The sequence below is a fragment of the Herpailurus yagouaroundi genome, unplaced genomic scaffold, assembly GCF_014898765.1.
Source record: "Herpailurus yagouaroundi ecotype Mexico unplaced genomic scaffold, PumYag 182, whole genome shotgun sequence".
NCBI lineage: Eukaryota > Metazoa > Chordata > Mammalia > Carnivora > Felidae > Herpailurus > Herpailurus yagouaroundi.
Genome location: NW_024412413.1, coordinates 43,165,135 through 43,181,440, shown reverse-complemented (window position 1 = coordinate 43,181,440; position 16,306 = coordinate 43,165,135). Strand labels below are relative to the sequence as shown.

Here is a 16,306-nt window from a genome sequence, read left to right as displayed (position 1 = left end):
GTTCTTTACAGATTTTGGATACTAACCCTTTATCTGATATGTCATTTGCAAATATCTTCTCCCATTCCATCTGTTGTCTTTTAGTTTTGCTGATTGTTTCCTTCACTGTGCAGAAGCTTTTTATCTTGATGAGGTCCCAGTAGTTCATTTTTGCTTTTGTTTCCCTTGCCTCTAGAGACATGTTGAGTAAGAAGGTGCTGCAGCCAAGGTCAAAAAGATTGTTGCCTGATTTCTCCTCTAGGATTCTGATGGCTTCCTGTGTTACATTTAGGTCATCTATTTTAAGTTTATTTTTGTGTAAGGTGTAAGAAAGTGGTCCAGGTTCATTCTGCATGTCACTGTCCAGTTTTCCCAGCACCATTTGCTGAAGAGGCTATCTTTGTTCCATTGGATAGTATTTCCTGCTTTGTCAAAGATGAGTTGGCCATACATCTCTGGGTCCATTTCTGGGTTCTCTACTCTTTTCCATTAATTCATGTGTCTGTTTTTGTGCCAGTACTATAATGTCTTGATGACTACAGCTTTGTAATACAGCTTGAAGTCTGGAATTATGATGCCTCCAGGTTTGGTTTTCTTTTTCAATATTGCTTTGGCTATTCCTGGTCTTTTCTAGCTCCATACAATTTTTAGGATTGTTTGTTCTAGCTCTGTGAACAATGCTGGTGTTATTTTGATAGGATAGGGACTGCATTGAATATGTAGATTGCTTTCGGTAGTATTGACATTTTAACAGTATTTGTTTTCTGATCCATGAGCATGGAATGTTTTTCCATATTGTTGTATCTTCTTCAATTTCTTTCATAAGCTTTCTATAGTTTTCAGTGTATAGATTTTTCACCTCTTTGGTTAGGTTTACTTCTAGGTATTTTATGTGTTTTTTTGGTGCAATTGTAAATGAGATCAATTCCTTTATTTCTCTTTCTACTGCTTCATTATTGGTGTGTAGAAATGCAACAGATTTCTCTACATTAATTTTATATCCTGCCACTTTGCTGAATTCATGCATCAGTTCCAGCAGTTTTTTGGTGGAGTCTTTTGGGTTTTCCACATAGAGTATTATGTTGTCTGTGAAGAGTGAAATTTTGACTTCCTCCTTGTGGATTTGGATGCCTTTCATTTCCTTGTGTTGTCTGATTACTGAGGCTACAACTTCCAACACTATGTTGAATAACAGTGGTGAGAGTGACCATCCCTGTCATATTCCTGAACTTAGGGGGAAAGTTCTCAGGTTTTCCCTATTGAGGATTATATTAGCTGTGGGTCTTTCATATATGGCCTTTATAATCTTGAGGTATGTTCCTTCTACCCCTACTTTCTTGAGGGTTTTTATCAAGAAGAAATGCTATATTTTGTCAAATGCTTTTTCTGCATCTATTGAGAGGATCATGTGGTTCTTATCCTTTCATTTTTAATGTGATGTATCACATTGATTGATTTATGGGTATTGAACCAGCTCTGCATCCTAGGAATAAATCCCACTTGATCGTGGTGAATAATTATTTTAGTGTATTGTTGGATCCGGTTTGCTAGTATCTTGCTGAGAATTTTTGCATCCATATTCTTCAGGGAAATTGGTCTGTAGTTCTGCTTTTTAATGGGGTTTGGTTTTGGAATCAAGGTAAGGCTGGCATTGTAGGATGAGTTTGGATTTTTTCCTTCCATTTCTATTTTTTGGAAGAGCTTCAAAAGAATAGGTGTTAACTCTTCTTTAAATGTTTGGTAGAATTCCCCTGGAAAGCCCTACAGCCCTGGACTCTTGTTTGTTGGGAGATTTTTGGTTACTGATTCAATTTCTTTAGTGGTTATGGGTCTGTTCAAATTTTCTTTTCTTCCTGTTTCAATTTTGGTAGTTTATATGTTTCTAGGAAGTTGTCCATTTCTTCCAGATTGCCCAACTTGTTGGCATGTAGTTGCTCATAATATTCTCTTATTATTGATTGTGTTTCTGTGGTGTTGGTTGTGATCTGTCCTCTTTCATTAGTGATTTTATTTATTTGGATCCTTTCCTTTTTCTTTTTGATCAGTCTGGCTAGGGATTAATCAATTTTGTTAATTCTTTCAAAGAACCATCTCCTGGATTCATTGATCTGTTCTGTTTGATTTTGGTATCATTGATTTCAGCTCTAATCTTTATTATTTCCCTTCTTATGCTGATTTGGGGCTTCGTTTGCTGATCTTTCTCCAGTTATTTTAGGTATAAGGTTAGGTTGTGTATTTGAGACCTATCTTCCTTCTTCAGGAAGGCCTAGATTGCTATATACTTCCCTCTTATGACTGCTTTTGCTGCATCTAGAGGTTTTGGGCTGTTGTGTTTCCATTTTCATTGGCTTCCATGTACTTTTTAATTTCCTCTTTAATTTCTTGGTTAACCCATTCATTCTTTAGTAGGAAGTTCTTTTATCTCCAAGTATTCATGGTCTTTCCAAATTTTTTCAAGTTTCATAGCATTGTGGTCTGAAAATATGCAAGGTATGATCTCAATCTTTTTATACTTGTTGAGGGCTGATTTGTGACCTAGTATGTGATCTATTTTGGAGAATGTTCCATGTGCACTAGAGAAGAATGTGTATTATGCTGCTTTAGGATAAAATGTTCTGAAAATATCTGTTAAATCCATCTGGTCCAGTGTGTCATTCAAAGCCATTGTTTCCTTGTTGATTTTCTGCTTACATGATCTGTCCACTGTTGTAACCAGGATGTTGAAGTTCCCTACTATTATGGTATTATTATCAATGAGTTTCTTTATGTTTGTGATTGATTGATTTGTAAATTTGGGATTGCATGTTGGAGGCATAAATATTTACAATTGTTAGATCTTCTTGGTGGATAGTCCCCTTAATTATGATATAATGCCCTTCTTCATCTCTTGTTACAGTCTTTATTTTAAAATATAGTTTGGGGGCGCCTGGGTGGCGCAGTCGGTTAAGCATCTGACTTCAGCCAGGTCACGATCTCACGGTCCGTGAGTTCGAGCCCCGCGTCAGGCTCTGGGCTGATGGCTCAGAGCCTGAAGCCTGTTTCCGATTCTGTGTCTCCCTCTCTCTCTGCCCCTCCCCCGTTCATGCTCTGTCTCTCTCTGTCCCAAAAATAAATAAATGTTGAAAAAAAAATTAAAAAAAATAAAATAAAATATAGTTTGTCTGATATAAGTATGACTACTCCAGCTTTCTTTAGATGACCATTGAGATGATAAATGGTTCTCCATCCCCTTACTTTCAATCTTCAGGTGTCTTTAAGTCTAAAATGAGTCTCTTGTAAGCAGCATATGGATGGTGTTGTTTTCTTTTCCATTCTGATACCATATGTCTTTTGATTGGAGGATTTTGTCCATTGACATTTAGAGTGAGTACTGAAATGTATGAATTTAGTGCCATTGTGTTGCCTGTAGAGTTGGTGTTTTTGGTGGTGTTCTCAGGTCCTTTCTAGTCTTTGTTGCTTTTGGTTTTGTTTTGTTTACTTTTGTCTTTTCTCCACTCAAAGAGTTCCCCTTAAAATTTCTTACAGGGCTGGTTTAGTGGTCATGATCTCTTTTAGTTTTTGTTTTTCTGGGAAATTTTTTCTCTCCTATTTTGAATGACAGACCTGCTGGATGAAGAATTATTGGCTACATGTTTTTCCAATTCAGCACGTGAGATATATCCTGCCACTCCTTTTCTGCCCTCTCAAGTTTCTGTGAATAGGTCTGCTGTGAGCTTGATCTGTCTTCCCTTATAGGTTAAAGGCTTTTTCCCCTTGCTGCTTTCATAATTCTTTCCTTGTATGTATATTTTGTGAATTTACTATGATATGCCTTGGTGATGGTTGGTTTTTGTTGAATCTAATGGGAGTTCTCTGTGCTTCTTGCATTTTGATGTCTGTGCCCTTCCTCAGATTAGGAAAGTTTTCTGATATAATTTGCTCACATAAATCTTCTGCTTCTTTTTCTCTCTCTTCACCTTCTGGGACTCCTATAATTTGGATGTTATTTTTTTAATAAGTTACTGAGTTCTCTAAGTCTTGTATCGTGATCTGTAGCCTATGTTTCCCTCTTTTTTTCTGCTTCATTATTCTCCATATTTTTTTCTTCTATATCACTCATTTGCTGCTCTGCTTTGTTCAGCCTTACCATCATGGCATCCAGTCGAGATTGCATCACAGTTATAGCATTTTTAATTTCAGCCTGGCTAGATTTTCTTTTTATTTTTTTTATTTTTTTTTCAACGTTTATTTATTTTTGGGACAGAGAGAGACAGAGCATGAATGGGGGAGGGGCAGAGAGAGAGGGAGACACAGAATCGGAAACAGGCTCCAGGCTCTGAGCCATCAGCCCAGAGCCCGACGCGGGGCTCGAAATCCCGGACCGCGAGATCGTGACCTGGCTGAAGTAGGACGCTTAACCGACTGCGCCACCCAGGCGCCCCTAGATTTTATTTCTTTAATCTCCACCCAAAGGGATTCTCTGGTGTCTTCTATGTTTTTTTCAATGCAAGCTAGTATTCTTATCGTGGTTCTAAATTCTAGTTCAGACATTTTATATCTGTGTTGATTAAGTCCCTGGCTTTCATTTCTTCCTGTTCTTTCTTTTGGGGTGAATTCCTTCATTTTGTCATTTTGGAGGAAGAAAAAATAATAAAATAAAAAATTAAAATTAAAAAATTAAAAATAAAACAAAAAAATCAAATAAAGGAAGCTGGATCCCAGGTATGTTTTGGTCTGCTTGTTGAAAGAGGCTTGACAGAATAGAGAAGAAAGAGAAAGGAAAGAAGAAAAAACAGTAAGAAAAAAATGTTTTAAATTACAGAATAAAATAAATGAAATAGAATAAAAAATTAAAAATAAAAAATAAAGTAAAAAAATAAAATTTTTTTAACTAAGAAAGAGAAAGAAAAGAAAGAATGAAAAATAAAAAACTTTAAGCAAATACAGAAGCAAAGAAAATGAACAAATAATCGAACCAGTGAGCAGAATGAAACATGAATGGTTACATCCAGTTTCTCCTAGAACTGAAAATATGAAGCACTCTATGGTCCATATACTAAGCAGGTAGAGTGACTTGCAATGGTCTTCTGGGGGGTGTGCTTAGAGGGCACTGTTAGGCAGGGCTTAGTGTAATGGTTCTGTTCTCCACTAGGTGGCGCTACTTAGCTCACTGAGGTGGATCGGTGTACGTGTGCCCATGCACCGGTACCTGAGAGGTGGAAATGGCTTTACCCAGCTCCCTAGTCACTGGCGTAGGAACTTCATGCTCTCACACACCTTGGATCAAGCACCTCTACTTTGTCTCAGGTTTCTATCCACTCCCCACCTATAACAGGGGGCTTATTTCTGGCAATTTGGGGGCTTGGCCAAGATTCACGTCAGCAGGCAGGGTCCAGGTCCTCTTGTGAGAAGGGAGACGTGTCCCACCTCAGTTTGGGTGGCCTTTTTGCGGGAGGGCCCCTGGCCTTGGGGGATTCATGGAACTCAAGAACTTTTTTTACCTATGGAGATAGAAGTGATGCTGGGTGTAGCCTATGGCAGCTACCTGGTAATTCTGTGCAGGGACTAAGGTAGGCAAGTTAGCCTATAAGTATTACCTTGGGAGTCTGGAAATCCTCAGAGGCTGAGTGTGTGTGACTGAGACGTATCCTAGATATAAAGCGAATGCTGAGTCTTGAGTATCCTAGATACAAAGGGAATGCTGAGTCTTTTTTTTTTTTTTTGAATTTTTTTTTCAACGTTTTTATTTATTTTTGGGACAGAGAGAGACAGAGCATGAACGGGGGAGGGGCAGAGAGAGAGGGAGACACAGAATCAGAAACAGGCTCCAGGCTCCGAGCCATCAGCCCAGAGCCTGACGCGGGGCTCGAACTCACAGACCGCGAGATCGTGACCTGGCTGAAGCCGGACGCTTTACCGACTGCGCCACCCAGGCGCCCCGGGAATGCTGAGTCTTGATCCAAGTTTCCCTTCTCCTGCAAGGGAAACATCTGGAGACAGATGAAGCGGGTTCTGGAGATTTCAGGAAACCTCCATTAAGGGTGGTTGAACATCCCAGGGAAACTCAGAAGCAGGAACTAGCCTGGTCAAGGATGGGGAACAGAAATTCTAGTATTAGGGGTAAGGGAAGAGACACCCAGAAAGAGGTGAGGACTCTTCAGATTCCCCCAGATAGTCCACTGGGACAAATGCTACAGTACTGGGAGGACGCTCCTTGTCTACTGGTTTGTGTCCAAATCTGAGGAAGGAACTGGAACAACGTGGGAAGGACATAGAGAACTTCCCTCTTCCCTCCAGGGGCTCAGGAAAGGGTTCTAGGTTATTCTCATTAAGGGAGGTCCCTTTGGGACAGGTAGAAATTGGCTTTGTCAGTGCCCCCCCTCACCAGTTCTGAGGTAAGGAATTTCAAGAAGGAAATAAAACCACTGTTGGAAGCTCTATTGGGCTTGGCAGATCAGGTTGATCAGTTCTGGGGACCTAATGTTTATTCTTGGGCTGAGCTGATGTTTATCACAAATATCTTATTTACCGAAGAGGAAAGAGGAATTATCATGAGGGCTGCAATGTCTATTTGGGAAAGAGAGCACCCACCCAGCCTGGATGTTAGGTGAGCTCAACAGGGCTGGTTGTAGACCTGGTTGGGACGACATGATCCTGGGGACAGGGTTAGGATGCAGGATCTAAGAGAGCTAATAAAGGGATCAGGGAATCAGCTCCAAGATATCAGGATGTCACCAAAGCTTTTGAGATATAGCAAGAGAAGGAGGAAACCCCAACTACTGTCTTACAGAGGCTTAGGGATCAAATGAGGAAATATTCAGGTCTCTACATTCAGAGAACCTATTGGGCAGGGTCTCCTGAAGGTTAATTTTGTCACTAGAAGTTGGCCTGATATTGCCAGAAAGTGCAGAAGATGGATGGATGGAATGAGAAGCAAATAGAAGGATTGCTCAGGGAGGCACAAAAGATATTTGTAAAGAGGGATTGTTATGCCCAGAATTCGTGATCCCCAAATACCGCCAGGGAGCTGAGTCCGAGGCAAAAGCAAAAGAGCCTTTATTCGAGCTAGCTCGAGCTCAATCCCCTACCTGCACCGACGCAGCGGTGAGATACCGGGGAGAGAGAGCGAGTTTCAAAAGCACAAAGGTTTTATACGGGTCTAGGGGCAGTTGGTGAGGTAATGGCTGTGGCCTCAGCTGATTGGCTGGGGAAGGGTCGGAGTCCTGTTACGCAGGTCGCTGGGCGTGTTTTGGAGTCCTGTTACGCAGGTCGCTGGGCGTGTTTTGATCAGGAAGTTTGAACAGGTGAGCGGGAGGTTACTCAAGGGGAGGAGGCGTGGTCTAGGTGAAGGACACAGAACAAGATGGAGTCCGCCGGCGTAGGCCGCCCTTTCAGGATGAGGAGAAACAAAAACAAAGCAAAGATGATGGTAACAACTGTGGAGAAGATGATTGAAAGGAAAGGGGGAAATAGAGGAGGGGGGAAGGGGGAATGATGAGGAAAACAAAGGCTAGAGAGATGTAACTTAAATAAATCTCCTTGCAGATTGCAGCCCACTGATAAACACCTGAAACATGCAGAGCATGACCTTCCTCACGGCTGCCTTAGTGCCTCAATGTCGTTTTATTACCTAGGCTTACTAAAGGTCAAATAAGCTTGTGTTATCTCTGTTGCAATTTGTTAGCAAAAAGACTTAAAATGATGGCCAATTCTATTTATTTACATTGAGAGAGACAGAGGCAGCATGAGTGGGAGAGGAGCAGAGAGAAGGGGAGACAGAGAATCCCAAACAGGCTCCATGCTCTCAGCATGTCAGGGAAATCAAAGAGCAATGTCCTGGGTTAGAAGATTATAGGGAACGCATTGCAAAGCAGAAAACTGCTTTTTGGCCTTGCTGAAAACAGCGGCCTTGCTTTGCTTATCTAGTTAGTGTATATCTACGGGTTAGTTAATGTATATCTATGGGTTAGGTCCTGCCTGTGTTCATAAATTCCTTAGACCATGTTATCTCATGTGATATTTTATCCTGCCTTGGTTTTCTGCACGCTTTCTATACATTCTTACTGGCACGTAGCCCACTGATGTATTGTGCAATGTTTCTCTAAATGCAGACTCAATGAATACGGGAGCTTGGGAGCAGCTGGGGGAAACTTCCCTTAGCCTCCCTCTCACCTCCCTTGACTTGAATGGAGTTTTGAGTAGTCCTTTCTGCTCTCCTCAGCTTTGCTGGACAAAGCCCGAAGCTGAATCCACAACTGGTGACACTGACGCAATAGTGATAGACTTGAGAGGAAGATTTTCAGGGGGCAGAATGGACACATTCAGGCAAAGAAAGTGAAATTGTCCAGACTTCTGACAGACCACATCGCGGTAAGGGACAGCAGTACCCGCTTGGGATAGCTGCCAACGTGTCTAGTTTTCAATGAGAGTACTTTTCTCTTTCTCTACCATGGGCCAAAAAATGCCAAAGGAACAGCTATTATATTTAAAAACTTTACAGGAGCTTTTAAAGGCGGCTCATTGTATGGTTACAAAAGATCAATTAAGTAAATTGTTATGAGCAATAAGAGATGCCTGTTCCTGGTTCCTCAACCATGGTACAGTTGATTTAGATCTATGGGAGCTAGTGGGAAAAAATCTAACAAGAAAACTTGAAAAAGGAGAGAAGCTTCCTGATTCCATTTTAGTGACCTGGAGTTTAGTCTGTACAGCATTATGTCACTTACGTGTATCTCCAGAGAAGGAACAAATTAAGAAAGCCTAACACCCACCTCTCCTACGACACCTCCTACTATGGATGATGACCCCTCCACTGCCCCTTCTGTGCCTACTCCTCCCATTCATTCATTCATTTCCCTGGTTAATGACAATTGGAGCCAACTGTGGTTAGTGTACCTCAGGACAGGGACTTTAAGGAATATCTCCAAGCAGCTGCTGAAACCCCATTTGGTTCAGGGAAATTCCCTGTCTTCTCTGGCCTGACATGGATTGCCTAATTCCACTAGTTGATGGAAAACAAAACAAAACAAAACCTGGCGTCTGCTCCTCTGAGCTGACAGGCTTTAGGACCCGGAGACGTCTTTCTCTGCTCTCTGGGCATTTATCTGCTTCCAGGCTTCTTGGCCAAACCTCACTGACTCATCCTTCCCCTCCCCCTTCTGTTTCTGCAGCATCTGGGGTGCGGCCCCTGCATAACTGGTTCCTATCCCACCCTCAGTGCCTCAGGCACCACTAGTTCCTCCTCCTACCCTCCTGTCCGGGAGCAAAGAGCACCCCCTTGGGCCCCCCCACTTCATATTCCCCACCAGCATTCCAGGTAAAAATTAACCATGGAGAACAAATTGTCTTAAGTGGACCCAAGTAAACCGTATTCAGTGTTTAAGATAATTTAAGTTTGTTGGGTTTTGATAGACCTGTTTATCAGCATTAAATATGGAATTTATTCTATCTAGGCTTGCTGAAAGTCAAGTAAGCTTGTGTTCTCTCTGTTGCAATTTCTTAGCAAAAGGATGACTTAAAATAATGGTTAATTTTGTCTGTCTCAAAGTTGTCATGGGTAATTGTGGAGATAGCTTTCAGTCCTTGGTAACCAGACGTTAAAGTTTTGTTTGCACAACAAATGGGATTGAATTCATTGGCTATCTAATGAGATAAAAGGCTAAAGCACTGATGACTAGATGTAGGTTTGTGCTTTTGACTTATTGCAGAGAAACTAAGACTATTTGGGTCTGATAAACATGCTTCATACTTTATTAAAATTTTACTATGGAAAACCTGCATTGCGCTCACTTGATAAACTTACCATCTGAAAAAAATTCTGATATAACAGTTCTCAATTGGTTACTGATGAAGTTTTGGGGTGATAATGGGGTGGTCTAGAGCTGAGAGTCAAGAAAGAATTCTTGAACACCTCTTTGGTGCAAAAAGGTTATTTTATTAAAGCATGGGGACAGGACCCATGGGTAGGAAGAGCTGCACTGGGGTTTGACAGGTAATTCATTATATACCCTCAGGTTGGGAGGGGGTCAGGGATAGAGTAAGTCTGTACGGAATTTTGGAAGCAAGGTTTCCAGGACCTTGAGGGGCTAGCTGTTGCTAGGGAAACTCCACAAATTACAGTTTAATATCACCTTAGTTATGAGACCCTTCAGATGTATATCAGGGGATCATAAGCTTGGAGTATGATTGCCAGCATATATTTTGGGGCAGTTGAGATACAGGAAGTAGATTTACAGGATCCTCCCGGTTGGGACACTGTTAACCTAAGGTTCTCTTTTGCCCCCAGCAAAGTGTCATCATTGAGTCAGCTGAGCTCCTAGAGAGATGTCACTCTGCCAGTTTCAAGGACTTGTCAATGGGCAGTAGGCATTAAGGGAATTTAATTTTTCATTTACCTTAGTTTCTCACATCAGCATGGCAAGCACTTCAATCCCTTTCCTTTGTTCTTGGGTAGCCAGGAATGTCAAAGGAATATCACACCTATTACACCTGGGGTGGGGGGTGGGGGAGGGGAGTGTGTGTGCCAGGCTGTATTTGACCCTCAGCTTGCCCCACACTCCCTCATCAGTTACGAAGTTTTCATTGGAGACTAAGGTTTCTAAGAGCTAAAATTCTGCTAAGTGTCCTAAAGACTGATGGAAATAAGGAAAGCAATTGCATATGTAGAAAAGTAGGAGATATGTAAGAAAGATTAAAGAATGGAAATACATTTTTTTGTTGAAGGTAAAAGAAAGTAATTTTGTCCTAAATGAGACTGGTTGTTGGCAGAGAAATGGCTTGGGACAAAATCTGAATGCAAAGGAAAGTTGTAGAAGGTTCGTGAAGGGAAATCTTTGGAAAGGGATTTTATGTGTGGTCAGGATGGACTAACGTTGAAATGAATAGATTTTAAAAGTACACTGGTATAAGATTCAAATTCTGCTTTTCTCTGTGTTCAAGAGACTAAGTTTTCTTGGACTGTTGATCTGCTCTTGATAAGAAAATGTAAACAAAGTTGTTTGTTTTTTTCCTCTTTTGTCTGCTGGGAAAACCAAAGCTTATGTTTTGTCTTTTTCAGGTCTTTATTTAGTTAAAACTTCTCAATGTTAAAGGAGCTAAGTTTTGCTAACAACCATATAACTCTACTGGACAAGCTATTATAGAATGTACACATGCCACTTTAAAACAAATGCTTCACAGGTGCACCTGGGTGATTCGGTCAGTTAAACGTTCAATTTCAGCTCAGGTCATGATCTCATGGTTTGTGGGTTCGAGCCCCATGTCTGTCTCTGTGCTGACAGCTAGGAGCCTGTAGCCTGCTTTGGATTCTGTGTCTCCCTCTCTCTGACCCTCCTACGCTTACACTCTGTCTCTCCCTCTCTCTTTCTCTCAAAATAAATAAACATTAAATTAAAAAAAAAAAAAAAACCGCTTCACAAACAAAAAAGGGTGAAACTGCACAATGACCCCCCACCTTGGAATTCACTGTATAAAGCCTTACACACTCTAAATTTTTTAAATTGTGATTCCCATGGCCTCACAGCTGCTGAATGGCATTTTGCACCACATCTCCTGGCTCAAGTATCAGAGCCTAAGTGCTACTTAAAGATATACGAGGCAATAATTCATGGAAAGGACCCTATGAACTGATAACATGGGGATGGGGACATGCATGTGTTCTCCCATCAGGACCGCACTGGGCACGTGCCCATCTGATCAAACCACACCATGATTTGGAAGGATCAGCCTTTCAACCCGCTTCCTCAGATGGCCCATTTGTCTTTGTAAGGGGAGACCATGCCCACAAATGACCAAGGCAAGTGATGTCACCTGGGAACAACTTAAGAAGCTTGATCAACATGTCAGTGAGGTCATAGGCCGTGTCTGAGCGCCACCAACCCCAGAAAACAGGTTTTTAGCATATTTAGCTGTAGTTTCTCAAAACTCGGCTAAGGTAATGATTTGCTGAATCTTTTTCTTTATCCAGACACTACTGCTTTTTCTTCACTGTATTGGGTTCATATCATAGACCCCCCTTTCTTTAACCTGTTTACATGGTGGGATGCAGACCGTCCACTAACCAGTAATGATTCTTTTTGGACTGAAGGCATCTGGCTTCTGCCAAAAGGCCCTCTTACTAAATGGAGAGATTGGTTAAAGCTGAATACTTCTGTTCCTTTTGTGTCCTTAATGAAGTTTTGGGATGATGGTAGGGTGGTCTGGAGCTGACGGCCAAGAAAGAATTCTTGAAGTCTTTGGTGCAAAAGGTGATTTTATTAAAGCACAGGGACAGGACCCGTGGGCAGAAGAGCTGCGGGGGGTCATGATGGGTAACTCATTACATACCCTCAGGTTGGGCAGGGGTCAGGGATAGAGTAAGTCTCTGAGGAATCTTGGAAGCAAGGTTTCCAGGACCTTGAGGGGCTAGCTGTTGCTAGGGAAACTCCATTTATTACTGTTTAGTAAAACCTCAGTCATGAGACCCTTCAGATGTGTATTGGGGGCCATAAGCTTGGAGTATGATTGCCAGCATCTATCTTGGGGCAGTTGAGATTAAGGAACTTTCTAAAGGAATTTTTATATGTCAAAGTAGACTTACGGGATCCTGGATGTCAGGATAATGTTAAGCTAAGATTCCCTTTTACCCCTAGAAAGTGTCATCATTGAGGCAGCTGAGCTCCTAGAGGGAAGTCACTCTGCCAGTTTCAAGGACTTGTCAATGGGCTGTAGGCAGTAAAGAAATTTAATTTTTCATTTGTCTTAGTCTCCCACATCACCATGGCAGGTACTTAAACCCCTTTTCTCTGTTCTTGAGTAGCCAGGAGTGTCCAAGGAATATCACACATAATCCACCTAGGGGTGGATGGGGTGATGTTAGCCTGTGCTTTGCTGTCAGCTTGCCCCATATCATCATCACATTTCCCTCCTTTTTGTGTAACCTGGATGTTTGAAAACCTTCTGGATGTTTAAAAATCACAGCACAGATGTATCTTCACCACGTGCCTAAAACACAGGACCACAAGGCAAATTTGACATTCATTTCAGTAGCCTCCTTCGCTACATCCACCTCCACCAAGGAGTCTCATCCACTCCTCCCCACTGATCATTGCCACGTAAAGAAGATATGGTCCCCTTGTGGCTCTTCAGTCATCTAGCAGCCCTGCCGGACCTCCCTTGCCCATAAAGAGGAATTTTTTTCAAAATCTTACTCTCATTAACTAGGGTCCTAAAGGACACAACCTCAGTGGGCAAACCAATTGGGTTTTCAGAACCTCGCAACTTCTCCATCCTTTGCACTGATGGTGGACTTTCAGGGCCAACATTAAGAATTGAAAACAGGTTCACATAACCTGTGGCATCACAACTTACAGCGTCTTAGCCTTCCCGTTTTGTTATGCCATCTCTCTCACAGGCATTTTGCTAATAGTAATGGTACCTTTCATATGAATCTCACACAGATTGTCTCAGACAGCGTCGTGATCTGTACACCTCATCCCTATGTTTTCAGAATTTCCACTAAGCCAGTTAATACAAGATTCGACAACCCATATTGTTTTTGAAGTACCTCCTCTGGCTTGGTACACAGCCTGTAGCAGCCATTATAACATCACCAAACTTTCTGTCTCGCCTATGTTTATCTTAAAAGGATAGCCTCAAATTTGGTTGCCGGTAAATCTAACAGGGCCCTAGGAAGGGTGCAGCGGTATTGCTGAATTAGCCCAAGCCATTTCTAAGTGGAGACCTAGAAGATTTGTTGGATGGCTCATTGCCTTCCTTATCTCATCGGTTGTCATCTTAACCATAGCCTCTGTTGCCGAGGTCTCCCTGACAAAGTCTATCCACAATGCTAAAGTAGTCAATCACGTAATGACTGATATCACCAAGGCAACGACTACTCAAAGGCAGGTTGCTAACAGTATTAGGCAGAGACGACAAGCCGCTGAAGCAGCCCTCGAATGCATGGGGGACCGCCAACAGGCACTTGTTGATCATCAAAGTATACAATGTGACCGGCGACATGACAAAATTTGTGTCACTCTCTTACAATATAATATGTCTCACTCCTGGGAGTTAGTGAAAAAACACCTGCAAGGAGCTTCTTCCCCCAATTTACAATCTGAGATTAATGCTCTGTCTTCCCAGCTGCATCAAAACCATTAGATATTCAACAGGAAACACAGATACAAGTTGAACAGGAGTTATCTGACAATGTGAAATGGTTAAATCCAACCAACTGGTTCCATGATCTCAATTTATTTGGATTATTGCAGCTCTCCGCTTATTAATCTTTTTTGTCTTTTTCATAGCCCTGTGAATGATCTACACCTTAGTGTCCTCCTCATGACATCGTGAACAATGACTGGTTACCCTCCTCAACTTCCATTTGTTTGAGGCCTCTTCAAACAAAAAGTACTGGGATACTCGATAATCCTTTAGCATTTTATCTATGCAAGCCTTTATCAGCAGTGTATATGAGTTAATTTGTGTACGATTATAAAGATCCCATGGTTCTCCAAAATAAAAATAGTTCTAGGGTGTTTTTTTTCCGATTACTATATGCTTACTGTAAAAAAAAATTCCACAATAAAGAAGAGGAGGGAAGTAAAGAAAAAATCTAAACTGCCACCATTCAGAGAGATTAACACTGAAAACAAGTTTCTTTCTTAACACACATGCATACTTTTCAAGGACACCATGGCAAAGACCAGGTTAAGAACAGGAAAGACTCAGCCAAGTTGTAAGCCTTCTTGAAAAGAAGCAGAGGCTTGCATTTGCTCCTTGCTAAAAGTTCCTGTTCTGAGCAAACCCTCTTCTGTGGGCTTTTGTTGTGGAGACCTTTCTGTTTGTGGAAATTAAGAAGTGTTGAGGGTTGTAGCTCAGAAGAGCTAATTTGCCTGGCATAATAATGTAAAAAGAGTCTCTAAGGGCAGACATTCCCTTTTGCTTGTTATTTTCAAGAAATTAGAGAAAAAATTGATTAGTTCTTTTCAATACCAAGATAATATTGCTTATTCTTGGGAGTTGTATGTGTGCAATGGGGATTGCTCAAGCAATCACAAAATGTCACTAAATTTCCTCGTTTGCAAGGTCGCATTTTTCTTGTTCTGGTGTTCAAAACTCAGACAATCTAGCTCACAGAGAGTCAGAAGAAGGTGGGAAGCAGTCCCAGGCCTGCATCTCACCTCAAGCTGCAGGAATGTCTCACTGTTGACTACCTTGATCAAAAGGTTACCTCTGAGCCCTAGACAAGAAGTCTTAGGTCAATATAATGGAAAGAAATGCTGGTACCAATTAGGCAGCCTGGACACAATTGAGATTATTTATTAGTATTTTGTGAGGTTATCGGGGGTGGGCAGTACATTCACCTCAGAGTTCTATAATGTTTCCTTTTAAGAGTTTCCATCAAAAATAATCACCCCCAAACCTGTTCCATTCTCCACATCTCTTGGTTTTCTAAAACACTATTGTTTCTAAAACCAGATCACACCCCAACTACAGCTAAAAAAACAAACAAAAAAAACCCTTCAATAACTTCTCATTCGATTCGTGATAAAATCCAAATCATTGGCAGAAGCCAGCAAGTTCTCCCTGATCTGCCTCTTACTGCTGTCTCTGTCGTGAAAGCACTATTTGGATTCTAAATTCCATGAGAACCAGGTACCATGTTTCCTACCAGCCATACTTGAAGACCATCTCTGTAGAGAGAGACAACGTGCAGTGGCTCTTTCTCTATTTTGTTTCCAACTTCACAGCTGGGTATGAGACAGAGAAGCTGAAGAGACCCCATGGGGAAAAAAACATAAAAAGCCATTTTTTTTTTCCTTTGCTTCTTTTCCAGTTTCTATTCTTGCTAAGACCTGCACCCACATTCTACTCTACACATGCCTTGTAATGCAAATAGCCTATGTTCTCCTTTGTTTTTTTAAAGTAGGCTCTATGCCCAACGTGAGGCTTGAACTCACAACCCTGAGATCAATAGTCATATTCACTACAGACTGAGCCATCCAGGCTACATATGTCTTCCTTGTAAGGGACAAAGAGATAATAATATGTTTGGAGTCTCCCAGCACAATAAATCTAAGGAGTGATGAGGCAGGATCATCATAAACATTCTCTAAGACTACTGACTCCAAACACCTTGGTGCCAAGACCCATGACTTCAGGGAATGAGTGACTTATGAAGGACACCCGGACTCTGTCCTGGTTCTGACCAGTTCCTAGATGCCTAAGAGGACACATGTACCTGACCATAATTGATAGTAAAAACCCCAGACCCCAAGCAAAGGCGAGACTCATGCTCTTTTCCTTTCCTGGATACTCTGTCCGAATCTCTCTCTCTCTCTCTCTCTCTCTCTCTCTCTCTCTCTCT

The 16,306-nt window shown here is 41.6% G+C and overlaps 1 protein-coding gene across 3 annotated transcripts in view; it reads left to right on the top strand.

Moving 5' to 3' along the window:
- The first annotated feature begins 7,320 nt into the window (after positions 1 to 7,320).
- GLIPR1 (GLI pathogenesis related 1) overlaps positions 7,321 to 16,306 on the top strand; it is a 27,715-nt gene continuing 18,729 nt past the window's right edge. The window contains exons 1-2 of one of the 3 annotated variants that reach the window (XM_040491384.1): positions 7,321 to 7,387; positions 8,180 to 8,328. The gene's annotated coding sequence lies outside the window, so the exon portion shown is untranslated. Of the gene's footprint in view, positions 7,388 to 8,090; positions 8,329 to 9,128; positions 9,275 to 16,306 lie in introns of those variants that run through there. The other 2 variants (XM_040491385.1, XM_040491383.1) reach the window with 2 other exon arrangements.